Below are 13882 nucleotides of genomic sequence, written 5' to 3' on the forward strand. Positions count from 1 at the left end.
ACACTATGAAAAGTTCATGTCCTTTCACCTCAAAGATCTTCATTAAAAAAAATAGCCATTCATTGTGATGGCAAGATGACAATGGTCATTCTTTTGAATAGTAGCGACAGTACTCTATGTGATTATTTCCTTATTTATTTATTTTATAGGGAAAAAAGGGGGAGATGTATTCAAAGTGGACACGTTGGAAAGGGGAATAAAGAGATCTGGTGACATCCTAAATCCATCTCTGGGGTACTGAGGTGATTGCTTAAACCTCAATTTGATTGTTTAAAACAATTATATTTATGTATGCATGTTCTGTGTGCATACATAGTGCATGACAGAAGAGAGCATCAGGTCCCATTATAGATGATCATGAGCCACCATGTGGTTGCTGGGAATTGAGCTCAGGACCACTGGAAAGACTAGCCAGTAGTACTCTTAATGGCCAAGCCCCCTCTCCAGCTCTCTCAATTTGATTCTTGTTTTTTTTTTGTTTGTTTGTTTGTTTTTTTTTTGTTTTTTTTTTGTTTTTTTTTTTGGTTTTTCGAGACAGGGTTTCTCTGTATAGCCCTGGCTGTCCTGGAATTCACTTTGTAGACCAGGCTAGCCTCGAACTCAGAAATCCGCCTGCCTCTGCCTCCCGAGTGCTGGGATTAAAGGCGTGCGCCACCACGCCCGGCTCAGTTTGATTCTTAACATCACAAACTTGAATTAAATGGCATGTCAATCAAGAAAAGGTTCAGTAATTGCCTCTTAAAAATAAGTTCAATCTAGTAACTGAAACAACTGTTATATGTAGTTCTTCTCTACTCTTTTATGGTCTTGTCTGAGATATTTCAAATTCATTCCTTTTTCACTCTACAGACCAGCTTTACCCTAAGAAGCAAATTTCATTGGATTTGACAGCTGAAAGTCACCCTCCAACAATCTCATTATTTCAACCTATAGAAACATCAGGACTGTAATTTTAACTCTAAAATATCCCCCTGAAAGGATAAAATCTACAGAGTGTGTAATAAAAACACTGCTGGGCTTATAATACAAAACTTCACTCATCCTGTACAACATGTTAAGTGTTGATTAGAGTTAGTTCCAGTTTTCTCAACATAATAAAATTTATTCTTAGGTAACATCTAATATTATCAAATTATATCAAAAATAAAAGCTTGAGGTTTTAAACTGGTAAATGTTTTAAATCTTGAGAAAGGGGGTAAATAATGATAAACAAATATATCTTCATTAAAGGTCCTCGTAGTGGGGCATATGCTGTGTTCTAATATGAGACATGCATGTACAATTATTTGTAGGATATCACATCCTCGGTTGTTTTTAACATTCTGCATCAGTGAATTCACAGTGCACTAGGGATGGGCCTGTGTACACGGCTAGGCAGCTTTTGGCATCCCTCTTTATGGAAAACTATACTTTATTTCTTAGTCTCAAAACAAAGACTCATTCTAAATGGTACAAAAATCACTTCAAAATTATTTGACCTCTAAATGGTAGAAGATTTTATCTTTGACCTTTGCAAGCAGTATAATTTTTGTTTTGAAGAATGACACGCAAAATGGAAATGGTTATCTTAATTATATTGGTTATTTTTAGTATGAGGTAATAAGTTAAATGCATCTTGGTGCTTAAAGGTGGGGGTTTCTCTGTCTCGTGTGTGTGTGTGTGTGTGTGTGTGTGTGTGTGTGTGTGTGTGTGTGTGGTTAGCTAAGTTTGAGTTTGCAAGCATAAGAGTCTGAGAAATTAGGGAGAATTATTTTTAAAAAATCTCCAGTGTGTTAACAAATTTGTTTGTCTTTATAATTTATTTATTTTTATTCCAAGCATTATCAACATGATTTAAGTACAGGAAAAAAGAATGGCAACTTTGACAGTGGGATCGCAAACACATCTTTTCCTATAACTCTGGAGGCGGTTGAAACCTAAGAGGTATTTAAAGTCTTAGCCTGCTCGAGTCTAATCGTCATAAGACAGGACTTGTTACTTGCTATACAAGAAAATAGTCATGTGTTAGTGAAAAAATCTAAAACCTCTAAATTATTTCCATTGTCCTAGAGGCAGACAGGCTTCTGTCTTAAGAGCAATCCAGCCCTGCATACTTATCTGTTCTGGCATACTTGTACTCTGACTGTTGGTCCCCTTTCCAGTTTTTTTTTTAACAGTCCCTTTGTTTCCCAGCAGAGATACTTGGAGCTGAAGTTATCCACAGAACATTTGGCTTCTAAGAAACTGACAAGACCTGTAGGGGCATCTCCCCTCCCCTGTTTGGCATCTAGAGTTTTAGGTCTCCCTGGCTTTAAGTTTCATGCTGTGCAAACACCATCTCTTCTCAAGAACAGCTCTTCTCTGCTTCTCTTGGCCAGAGTACAGCTCTGCAGAGGGAGAATGGCAGCCAAGATTCCTTGCTCAGTGAGAAGGTGTCACCGAGTCAGAGAAGGTAAAAGGGCTAATTTGAACAAGAGAAAGTTTATTACTTCTCTGTGGCAATGCTTCATTATTAAAGGAGTCCTTTTGATGTCCTGAGCTGTACATGACCTGAAACCCTAAGTTATAATGACTCATCTTTGGAGATCAACTTGCTTGCACACTGCAATTTAATTAATTTGGTTATGGGAAATTGGCACACTACATTTACTCTGATTTCATTCTACCACAGCCCATTGCAGAGGCTAGATGGGCAATATGTATATCCCCATGCTCTTGCTCCTGCAGATAACGTTCTAGAAATTGCATTCACTATCGCCTATCATTTAGAAAGAAGTAAAACAGGCTTTCGTGTCCTGTAAGGCATCTGAGGATATGCCTGACCCATTTGCATTTGTTACTAGCTGCATGATCATCCCAAGGATGTTGTAGGAATGAAGAAGCAGCTTCTGATAATTGGACCCCACTTAGACACTGCTGTTAAACTCAGTCATAATAGCAGCTTCATGGATTATATAGTTCTCTGACTGAGAAAGGAACAGCAGCCCCCTTAACCCGCCTAGCCAGCAGTGATGTTTCTTTCATCCTAAGGTCAGTCCTAATCCCCATACGTCATCCGCCTTACAAAACGAATTAGTATCTTATTTGCTATATTAGATTCCCTTGAGCCGAAAGTATTTTCAGTGATTTTTAACTGATTGCAAGGTAACTTGAATAGAAGCAACCTTGTTTTCAATATGGTTTTGCCCCAAATGAATAATGACAAAGAAAATCAGAGACTAGGGATACTGGTAATTATAACGTCATCTGTTAGGGAAACTGCATTTCCCTCCAAGAAGAATGACAAGTGGGGTAAGATGGCAAACCAATGGAAAGGTAACTCCAACCAAATATTGCTAATTAAAAGCAACTGGTATACCAAGGTTTCTAATGAAAAATACATATAAAACAAGAGGAGATGTATGTGGAATTGAAGTATGCTACCTTTCTGGACGTTCATGAAGTGAAAAAGTTTGTGTGCGTGTGTGATAAACACAAAAGGCCAGTGAAAGAATGCCTAGCCAACAATCTAATAGAGTTAGCAGGAAATATTAGAAATGATTGCCTAATTCAAATAAAGGCAAATGCTGTGGCTTGGGTGTGACTTGAGTCCCTGTGCCCCCACCATGGTTTATGTGTTAAAATGTTACCCCCTCTAAGGAGTGGAAGCAATGCAATAGGTTGCCTGGAGGTGGTGCTTTGGGAAAGTAATTAGGGTTATACAAGGTCATCAGGATAAAATCACATCACTGAGGACTGGTGGGCAGATGACAAAGATAAATGCACTCCCTGTCTCCTATCGGGTGGTGTCTTGTACAGTCCTGGGACTTTGCCACCAAGAAAACCATCATTAGATGTTGACCCTTGATCTTGGACTTCAGAACTATAAGCCAAAATATATTTAAAAATTTTTTCATGGTCTGTGATATTGTGTTATTGGCAAGAATAAGGGAAATAAACAAAGAAAAGGGAGGGAGGAAGGCAGGAAAAAGTGAAGAAAAGCAAAGAAGATGAGTGAAGAAGCAGTTTTGAAAAATACAAAGTAAATACCAAACCTGAAGATTTACATCTTAAAGTAATTTTAATTATAATGAGCAGGAATGGAGAAAAGAGAGCAAAAATTTCAAACTAGATTAAAAACAAAACTCGATGTCATATGCAAATTATATGTGCCCTAAGAAAGCAGGACAGATTAAAATAAGAAGGATACGTAAAGGTATGACTTTAGAATTCCACCAGAAAGTTGATAAGATGCGATGACTGAAGGTGAAGTGGGAGCTGAGTCATAGGCACAAGAAAGAGGACTGTCTCATGATTATGGAATAGCCAATGGAGAACTTCCACAAATATTCAATAGCCAATGCATTTAGAAAAGATGATCATGTCTCCTGTTTAACATATTCTCAAATGAGTAAAACAAGATGGTTAAACCTAAAAGAATAATGATACAAAGTGAAAGATTTCAATATGTAGTCCTCAGAAACTAAAACAACAAAAATAAAACCAAAGATAAACAACAAAACAAATCCTAGAAAAATTTAATAAAGAAAAAGTTAAAAATAAAAAGAATTGAATCGCTAAATATATAGATCACAATGACATAAACATGAAAATTGCATGCTATTTAAATCATATTTAAGTGTAAAAGACTTTGGACAAAATTGTGTGGTCAACTTGCCAGGCAGGAGAGGCAGTACTGTTATATGGGTAAGCAGCAGCTCTCTGAGTTTAAGGTCCTCTGTACCAGAAGTAATCCATTCCTGGATCTGGATACCTGGTCAGCAATCCATGACAGGTGATAATGAACTGCATATTGCCTTTTGATAGTCATACAGTCAGTAACAAATGCAGAAAAACCAGGCAACCTTAAAAATATACTACCTGAAACTATCCAGACATAAAGACCACATTGTATGTGATTTCATCGATTTGAATTTAAAATACACAAAAACATAAACAGAAAGCAGATTAGTATATCTTAGAGGCTGAGGGCAGGAGAACAAAGAGCAGAGATTACTTGTGGGATTTCTTTGCATGTGTGTGTGTGTGTGTGTGTGTGTGTGTGTATGCATGTATGTATGCACTTGTGATCACCTGGAGGCCAGAGGTTGACTTCAATCCACTTCAATGTATTTTTCTCCATTTTCCTCTTCCTTAATTTTCAAGACATGATTTCCCAATGAAGTTGGAGCTCACTGAATCTGAAAGACTGGCTGGCTAGTGAGCCTCAGGGACCTGCTTGTTTCTAACCCTTTAGCCTTGAGATTACAGGTGACCACCATACTCAAGCTGGAATACATAGGTTCTGGGATAACATCACAGTCCTCATGCTAAAAGTATGGCATGGAATACATGTTATGTAATTGTTAAAATGTGTGGCATTATTATATTAATTTTAGTGGCAGGTTTTGAGTGTCAACTTGATACAAACTTGGGGTCATCATAGAGGAAGGAGCCTCAGTTGAGGTAATGCCTCTACAAGATCCAGCTTTAGGGCTTTTCCCCCAATTAGTCAGTGGGAGAGAGCCTAGCCCATAAAGGATGCTGCCATCCCTGGCCTACTGGCCCAGGGTTCTATAAGAAAGCAGACTGAGGAAGCCTTGGGAAGCTAGCCAGTAAATAGCACTGCGCCATGGTCTCTGCATTTGCTCCTATCTCCTGGTTCCTGCCCTGTTTGAGTTCTTGCCCTGACTTCCTTCAATAATGAACAGCAAAATGGAAGTGTAAACTAAATAAATGCTTTTCTCCCCAACTTGTTTTTTTTGTTGTTTTTGTTTTTTTTTTGCTCAGGGTGTTACATCACAGCAATAGAAACCCAAACTAAAACATTAATATTATTCAAAGTAAATTTCATCAAGACCATATTACCAGAAAAGGAGGAAAATGAATTATGATAGGTATCAATTCATCAATAAGATGTAAGAAGTCCTACATGTGTATTAATAATGATTATCACACATGTGCACTAAGAGGATGCAGTTTATTTTAGTTGTAGAAAATGCATGTTGGAAATTTTTAATGGAAATAAAAGGAAATAGGGACAATAATATAATTATAGCTGTGGATTTCAATACTTGAGATTCCACCTGAGAGTTAAAGAAAGCAGAGAGGATATCAATAAGTATGTCAATATGAACAATACTGATTAATGAAAATTTATATAACAACCCATTTAGCAGCCAGTTGTACAGTTTAACACATTTATAGGGATATATTTTGCATGTTAAAAATTTTCTAATCATAGCTGGGCAGCGGTGGTACACATCTGTAATCCCAGCACTTGGGGAGTAGAGGCACCTGGATCTCTGAGTTCAAGATCACCCTGGTCTAGGACAGCCAGGGACACACAGAGAAACCCTCCCTCAAAAAGCAAACAAACAAACAAACCAATCCACCCTCCAAGTATAAATGCTATTTGATGAGCACTGAAGAGCTCAGTGGCATGCTACCATTCCAGCTGTGGCACTCTAGAGACACCACACTGAATTCCCACATTAGTTAGGATCAGTTGCTGTTCCCACCCCTGGCCTTGGCAACCAGTGATCTACTTGTGGGCTTGGCAGCTTTGCTTTTTATAAAATGCCATTCGAATAAAGTCACACAGGAAGTTCTTTGTATCTGGCTCCTTCAATTTAGCAAAATGCCTCAGTGTTTATCCTGGTTGTTTCATGTGTCAGTGTCTGGGCCCTGAGACAGCACTGTGTTCTAGCACAGAAATCTGTCATAATTGGTTCATTCAACTTCCTAAGTGATAGATGTTTGGACGGCTTCCATTTTTCGAATATTGGATGTTATGCTCCTATGAGCAGGAAGATTTTTTTTTCTAGGCTAAGTGGATGAGAATAGAATAGTTAGATCATGTGGTAGGTATATTCTTAAGTTTTTAAAGTGGACTAAGAGCTATGCAAAGTAGATGCTCACTTCTGTAATCTTATATTCATCTACAATTCCTAGGGTTTTCCCTGCTCACAGCCATACCAGCACTTGACATTTTTGTTTATCTTTTGAACTCAACACATTTTAGCGTGTATTAGTAACATCTTGTTGCAATTTGAATTAGAATTTCATATTGATTCATGATAAGAACCCTCTTTGTATGTTCTTAACTGCTGTTATTACACCCTTGGTAGTGAAGTGCCTGTTATAATATTATTGTGATGGATAATCAGCAATGTGAATAACTGTCTCATTTTAATACATAATGTGTATGTTTATCTCCTTAAACACTTCACAATGAGAATTCTTTATAATTTCTGGATATGTGTCCTTTATAGGCAAAATAATTTGAACATATTCTTTCCAATATTGTTTGTTAAGGTTTTTAATAATGAAGCCATTTGAAAAACAAAAGGTTTTAATATTGATTTGTTCATTTTGTGGGAGGAGCTAATGATTTTGGTATCATAATTAAGAATTCTTTGCCTAATCTGAATCCATGGATATTTTCATCTGTGCTTTTACATGGTCTTTTATATAGTCTTCTGTATATAATATATATGAGTCTCGGATACATTCTCAGTGAACTTTTGATAATACCACAGAGACTATCAATGATGTTAAATGCCACACATAAAATAAATTTTAAAAATAAAAATAAGCTTTAACTCATTTAAGAGAATGACATTATGAGAATGTAGCTTAAAGTGTGAGCTCCTGGGTTCTACCCTTGAATTTAAATAAAAAAGAATTCAATCATGTAAAGTACATTCTCTACATCAGCTGAATTGAATTTGAAATAAGCTGTTGGTATATTACCTAGGACTCTGAAGGGAAACAGGAGGATATGTATCTATGCATACAAGTAGACGAGTCGTGGAAATGCCTCGTAGTGGAGGTTGAAGAGTGCTAGCATCATCCATTTGAAAGTTAGATAACTATGTGAGCCCCTGGCACAACTCTGCCCCAGCCTGAAGTCTGTAACCAGCCTTGGAAGCACAAGGGGGTCTATGAGTTCCATCTTAGAACATGTGGGTTGAGAGCAGAAAGATAGGGTGTCCCAACTGAAGACTGAGAGTCATTATGCCTCTCTTTCTGCTTCTGGCCTAATGGGCTTCTGAGTGGGCCTATGATTGTGATCTTTAAGAAAACTAAATGAAAATGAAGTATTCAGTCAATAGATTTTGAAAGGTTTTTTTTTTTAATGCATCCCTTTCAGAATTAAAAAAAAAAAAAACAAACGAAACAAACAAATAAACATCCTATACGTGGCAGATAACTCAATTAAAAGTTAGTCAATTAAAACTTATTCCTCGCCGGGCGTGGTGGCACACGCCTTTAATCCCAGCACTGGGGAGGCAGAGACAGGCGGATTTCTGAGTTCGAGGCCAGCCTGGTCTACAAAGTGAGTTCCAGGACAGCCAGGGCTACACAGAGAAACCCTGTCTCGAAAAACCAAAAAAAAAAAAAAAAAAAAAAAAAAAAAAAAAAAAAAAAAAAAAAAAAAAAGCCCAAAACCAAACCAAAACCAAAACCAAAAACCCAAAAACCTTCTTTCTCAAGTAAAAAATTAAAAAGAGCAAAATAGACCCAATAAAACACGTGAAATAAGAATAGTCAATAGATACAAGGAAATACTGAAATTGTTACTTATCAACAAAATGTGATTTCTCAAGAACTTTAGTTTGTTGGAATTCTATGGTTTTTTTTTTCATTTATATTTTCTTAGGTTCATTGAGTATAATTATAATACATATTTTAAAAATTTTTCTCACTAATTTCAACAACTTAATTACTTAAGAATTAGTTTTTGTTAATTTTCTTTTCTTTGAAAATGGGCCACATTTCTAGTGGGTTATAAGCTGAATTATTTTACAGTGTGTTTCATATTTTTCAAATGTTGATACAGAGCCTCTGAGTTTTACTGTCCAAAGCCTTCACTGCATCTATTGATGATCACGTGACTTTTATCTATAAATGCATTTGTGTCATTGCATATATGTTTTAGACTTAAATATGTTGAACTCTCCTGTTCTTTGTGATGAGTGATTTTTTTTTTGACATATGCCTGTACTGCGATTTCAAGTATATACTGAGGACTTTTGAATTTATGTTCATGAGGGATATTGGTCAACAATTTTCTTTTGGGGGGAGCTGTGTCTTTACTTGGTTTTAATATTAAAGTAATACTGACTTCATAGGAAAAGATTGGAAATGGTTTTTTGTTGTTGTTGTTGTTGTTATTTTCTGCCTTTCTTCTTTATTTTTTTTAATAATTAAAGAAACTGGTTGTAATTATTCTTTGAAAATCTGGTAGAAATTTTCTGTGATTCTTGGGTTCTTTTTAGTTGGGAGTTTTGTCTTGTTTTGTCTTTTACTGTTTCAGTCTCCAATACTCTTACATGTCTATGGTTTATCTCTCCTGTCTTAACTTTGCTGATTTGGTTGCATTGGGAGATTTGTCCAATTCTTTTATATTTTCTAATTTAGTGGACTATAGGTTTTAAACTATTCCCTTATAATGTTAAGATATATATATGCATATATATACATATATATGTATATATATGAATGAATATATATTCTGTGCCCTCTTATGTGATTTTTTTCTGACCATGTGTATGTGTGTTAAAGCAAGTAGGATTATAATACTTCTCCCAAGAGCCATATGCTATATTACAAAACCTCAATGACAGACATGCTAAACCTCCCTTCTATCATTGGCTAGGGAAGTTCACGAGACTCCTAAAGCAAGGTAGGCAATTGCCATCTCCCTGCTTGCCTCCTAAAACTTGAGGGTAAGACTGTTGCTGAAGATACCAGGACTTGAAGGAGCCAAGCTGGAACTGACTCGAAGCCTCCGCCCTGAGGACTGGCTTTTGTGGTACCAGCAGTTGCTATGTGAGCTGCCAAGGAAGAAAGGCAATCAATAGTCTTACTCAGCTGCAAAGACTACAAACCACAACACTGATTGGCCTGGCAAGATATCCCCAATGGCACAACAGTGATACTTTTATCTTGGGGGTAACCAACAGCTGTCTAATTACACTGAAGAACAGCTTAATAGGAGGGAATTCATGCCTGGTACTGCATTCCTACCCAATTACCCATGGTTGGAGAGGCCACAGACTCTAGAAAAGCACCTGCTAACAGCCATTCTCTTCCTAAACTAATATTTCTTGTTGTGTTTTATAAGGAGAAAAAGGAAGAACCAGGAATATGTTTGAAGGGGCACAGTATGGTGTGGGGAAACGGGGGCCTGCCCATGCTGAGGCATCCGTCCCTCTGAGGTACCAGCCACATGACCGATATAGTATGGAATAGAGTTTATTTAGGGCATGGGGAGAGGAGTTGAGGGAGGAGAGAGAGAGAGAAAGGCAGAGAGAGACAGAGAGAGAGAGAGAGAGAGAGAGAGAGAGAGAGAGAGAGAGAAGAGGCCTGCCATAAATAAGTGGAGTGGGGGAGGGGAATGGGGGAGAGAAGAGACAGAGAGGGAAGAGAGTAAGAGAGTGAGGAGGGGGCAAACAGACCCTTTTATACTGAGTCAGGCATACCTGGCTGTTGCCAGCCTAGAAGAAATGCTTACACTTCTAATGCTAACACTTCCAATGCTAATATAATGAATCTTTAGTCTATCATGGAGATCCAGAAAGTTTCAAAATACAGAAAATTAGTGACAGTGAGGTGCCCAGAGCCAATCTGCACCGTCTACAACACAACCCCTACACCTACAGGTCACAAAACATCACAGAAGAGGGCACAGAAGTGTTATGAGGTAGAGAAATATATATACAGCTATATACAGCTAGATAGTGTCTTCTAGACATAACAAAGAAGCTGCCTTTATGAAATATTGATTTTAAGGTTACCTGAGCAAGACCTGGGTAATTATAACACCAGTTGTAATGTCAATATGGCCCTGAAAATTTCTTGAGGTTTCACGTGTCACCCAGGAATAATATCTCTCTCTCTCTCTCTCTCTCTCTCTCTCTCTTCCTCTTTCTCTCTTTCTCCCTCCCTCCCTCCCTACTGATAACTCCAAAACTGTCAACCACTCCACTTCTTACCCCTTATCCTATCCCCTTATCCTATCCTTTGTAATTGATCCCCCATTTTAAATGATGTCTATGGAAGTCCAGCATATGGGTGCTATTTATTTCTGGCAGAACTTTGGATAAATAGGGGGTGGGGGGTGGGGAGACGTGCTCCTATTATAAGGTTGAGATTCTTCCAAAAGAAACGTTTATGTTTGGGGGATCCAGTAAACCACTAATGTGGAAAGCCACTCTTTTTTCAGACTATAAATGGGCAGGATTGTTTTCGTGCCTGCAGTTTGGTTGACTTTGAGTACAGGGTTAATGCAAACTCAGAAGGAACAGTAGTTATGTTCCTATTGGAGGAAGGCTTCTTTATCAAACAAGCACAACACTCCTAGGAACTGGGAAGGACTCAGTAATCGGGCTGAGCGCTGGAATGAGGTCTTCCAGTGTTCTTTTGTGTCTCTGTGCCCCGTTGGGATGCAACAGGACTCCTATTCCTTCCTCCTACCCTCATACTGTCTCTCTCATTTCCTAGAGGCTGACCCTCTCCATCAGGCCATCTCTGAGCGCTCCGCCTCCACCACACTTCCTACTACTGGGTGTGCCCTGGTATTTCCAACCTCCTTACAAGCGTCCCAGGGACATCAGATGAAGCTGGGTGGAGTGAGACACTGCCCAGAGCCTAGGGTGTGAGTATGAAGATTATGTTTTCACGCCTTGCTGTGTAATGACTTCTAAGGTTTGCAGTCTCCTGTAAATGGGTCACTTTTCCATCTGTAAGTTGAGGAAATTAGACCAAAATTAGCCCAAGAAATCAACTCTAACATTCTGTGGTTTATTATGAGTCAAAAGCAAATTAACCACTACAATTTTATCAGAAATTTCATCTCCTCGATGTTGGGGGTGATTTTTAAAGTACAATCTCTCAGTACCTGATAGAGATGGATGAATTTATTCTAACCTCCACGTACCCTGCTGCTTTCTTGGCTATTTCCTTTCCAAAGGTATCTAGGAGATGCTTTTGAAAAATTTATTTTTTTTTAAAAGTGTGTGTATGTATTCAAATGCCCATGGAGGCCATAGACTTGAGAGCCCCCTGTAGCTGCAGTTCCGGGCAGTTTTGAGCTGCCTGATGTGGGTGCTGGGAAGCTAGCCCAGGTTCTCTGGAAGGTCAAGCAGTATGTGCCCTTAACTACTGAGTTGTCTCTTCAGCTGCTGAAGATGGTTTTTATTTCAACGTTATTACCTGAAGGTTGACATTTTTCCTGAGAATCCACGAGTCTTTTCGAGTTTGACAGAGGTATTGCTTACAGTTTTCACCCTTGCTTGATGTTATTACCACACCACAGATGGACTGGATGGGGAACATTTAAATTTCATGTTTCCACAAAGCCTTGAACAATGGCTGGCACATAGTAGGTCTCCAGAATTAGTTTAATCAATATATGCTTCGGATTACTGATAGAACTAGGTCTAGAATTCTCCACACTTTTATCCCTCCAATGTCCAGTACCAACAGGGGTTGTTCTCTATCTCAACTTCTTTTGGAGTTTTCTAGATGCACCTGTTGTTTGTTGGGTTTGCAGAAGCAAGATCAGTGAGTCTTTTCCTATTAAGTGATCCATTGAACAGATTCAGCTGTGATTCAAAGAAGGGAAAGAGCAGCGTCTACAGGCGACCCTCCCAAGGACTGACTGAAACGACTGTCCTGGACTTCCCAAGGTCGTCCTTAAGGAGGCCAGCTTGTCTCTGTTGCTCACTTTGTGAGCCCCGAGGGACAATTCTGCAGAGCAGGCCACCCCTGGGAAGGAAGGAGCCAAGTCCCCACTGCCCTCACCGCCCTTGGCCTTGGCTGGGCGGGGCTCTCTGGGGCTCCAAGGCTGGCTGTCCCCGCGGGGCGGGCTGCTGGCTGCGGCAGGAGGCGGGGCCCGGCGCTCCCCCTCCCCTACACTGCGACGGTGGCAGCTCAGCGCGGAGCCAGGCTGGGGCGCGCACGGGGCGGGAACAGCCGGGGCGGGGCAGCCGGGGAGCCTGGCTGGGGCGCGCACGGGGCGGCGCTCGGGCTGCGCGGGCTCTCGGCGGTGGAGGCGGCGGCGGCAGCAGCATCCTCTCTACCTCCGCTTCCCTACGGCCTCTTTCTCCTTCCTCTCCTTCTTTCTCTCGTTTCTTCGGTCGCCCGGTCTCTCGGGCTCCTCCCACGGAGGAGCTCTAGCTCTGCGAGTAAGCTGTGACCGCGGGTGCGTCCACTTTCCGCGCCCAGGTAAGACATCGTCCCGCCTAGCTCAGCCTGGTCCTTCCTCCTGTGCCTCTGCCAGAGAGGAGCCACCAGCCCGGAGAGTAGGAACCGGACCGGCTGGTCTCTGCTGGACCGGTCCCCTGTGCCACGGGGAGGGAGTCCGCGCAGGTTGGCGCTGTCCAGGCCTGACCTCTCCAGATGTCACACCGGGGCAAAAGACCCGGCTAGGTACTTAAGCTCTAGATTTGAAGATGAGCCAGTGACCTTGTTAGGTACCACTTTAAAAACCACTGGAAACTTCGGTTCAGGCTAGGGTGTATGTTTTGAGAGTTAATATTGCCCGAGCTATAGAAAGAAGGGTAAGAAATTATACAGAGATCCTAGGGAAGAGAATTAAAGATAGAGGATTTATTTTTATTTTATTAATTTGTTATGTGTGCCTGTCTCTGTGTGCTCACAGACACAGAGCTCTGCACAGTGAGGAAAGAGGTGAGTGGAGCTAAGCCAATTTCAAATTTCAAATTATTTCTCCAGAGACAACAGGAAGAGGAGAACTGGTATACATTGGTAATTTGGGGAAAATGAAAAACTGTTCTTTGGTTGTAGAGGGCGGGGCTCCAAGGTACAAGCCTGACAGAGCTTGGGTTTCTATGCAGTCCTTTCTTCCCAAATGAGAGGGGTGGGAACCCAGCTGCATCTGCTCTTCAATTCA

At 40.1% G+C, this 13882-nt stretch overlaps 1 protein-coding gene across 18 annotated transcripts in view; it reads left to right on the top strand.

The window, feature by feature from the left end:
- Nucleotides 1-12965: 12965 nt before the first annotated feature.
- Map2 (microtubule associated protein 2) overlaps nucleotides 12966-13882 on the top strand; it is a 278479-nt gene continuing 277562 nt past the window's right edge. For all 18 annotated transcript variants that reach the window (XM_085838066.1, XM_029476932.2, XM_085838017.1 and 15 more), the window contains exon 1: nucleotides 12966-13194. The gene's annotated coding sequence lies outside the window, so the exon portion shown is untranslated. The remainder of the gene's footprint in view (nucleotides 13195-13882) is intronic.

This window comes from Mus caroli, unplaced genomic scaffold, assembly GCF_978045245.1.
Source record: "Mus caroli unplaced genomic scaffold, Mus_caroli_1 scaffold_1, whole genome shotgun sequence".
NCBI lineage: Eukaryota > Metazoa > Chordata > Mammalia > Rodentia > Muridae > Mus > Mus caroli.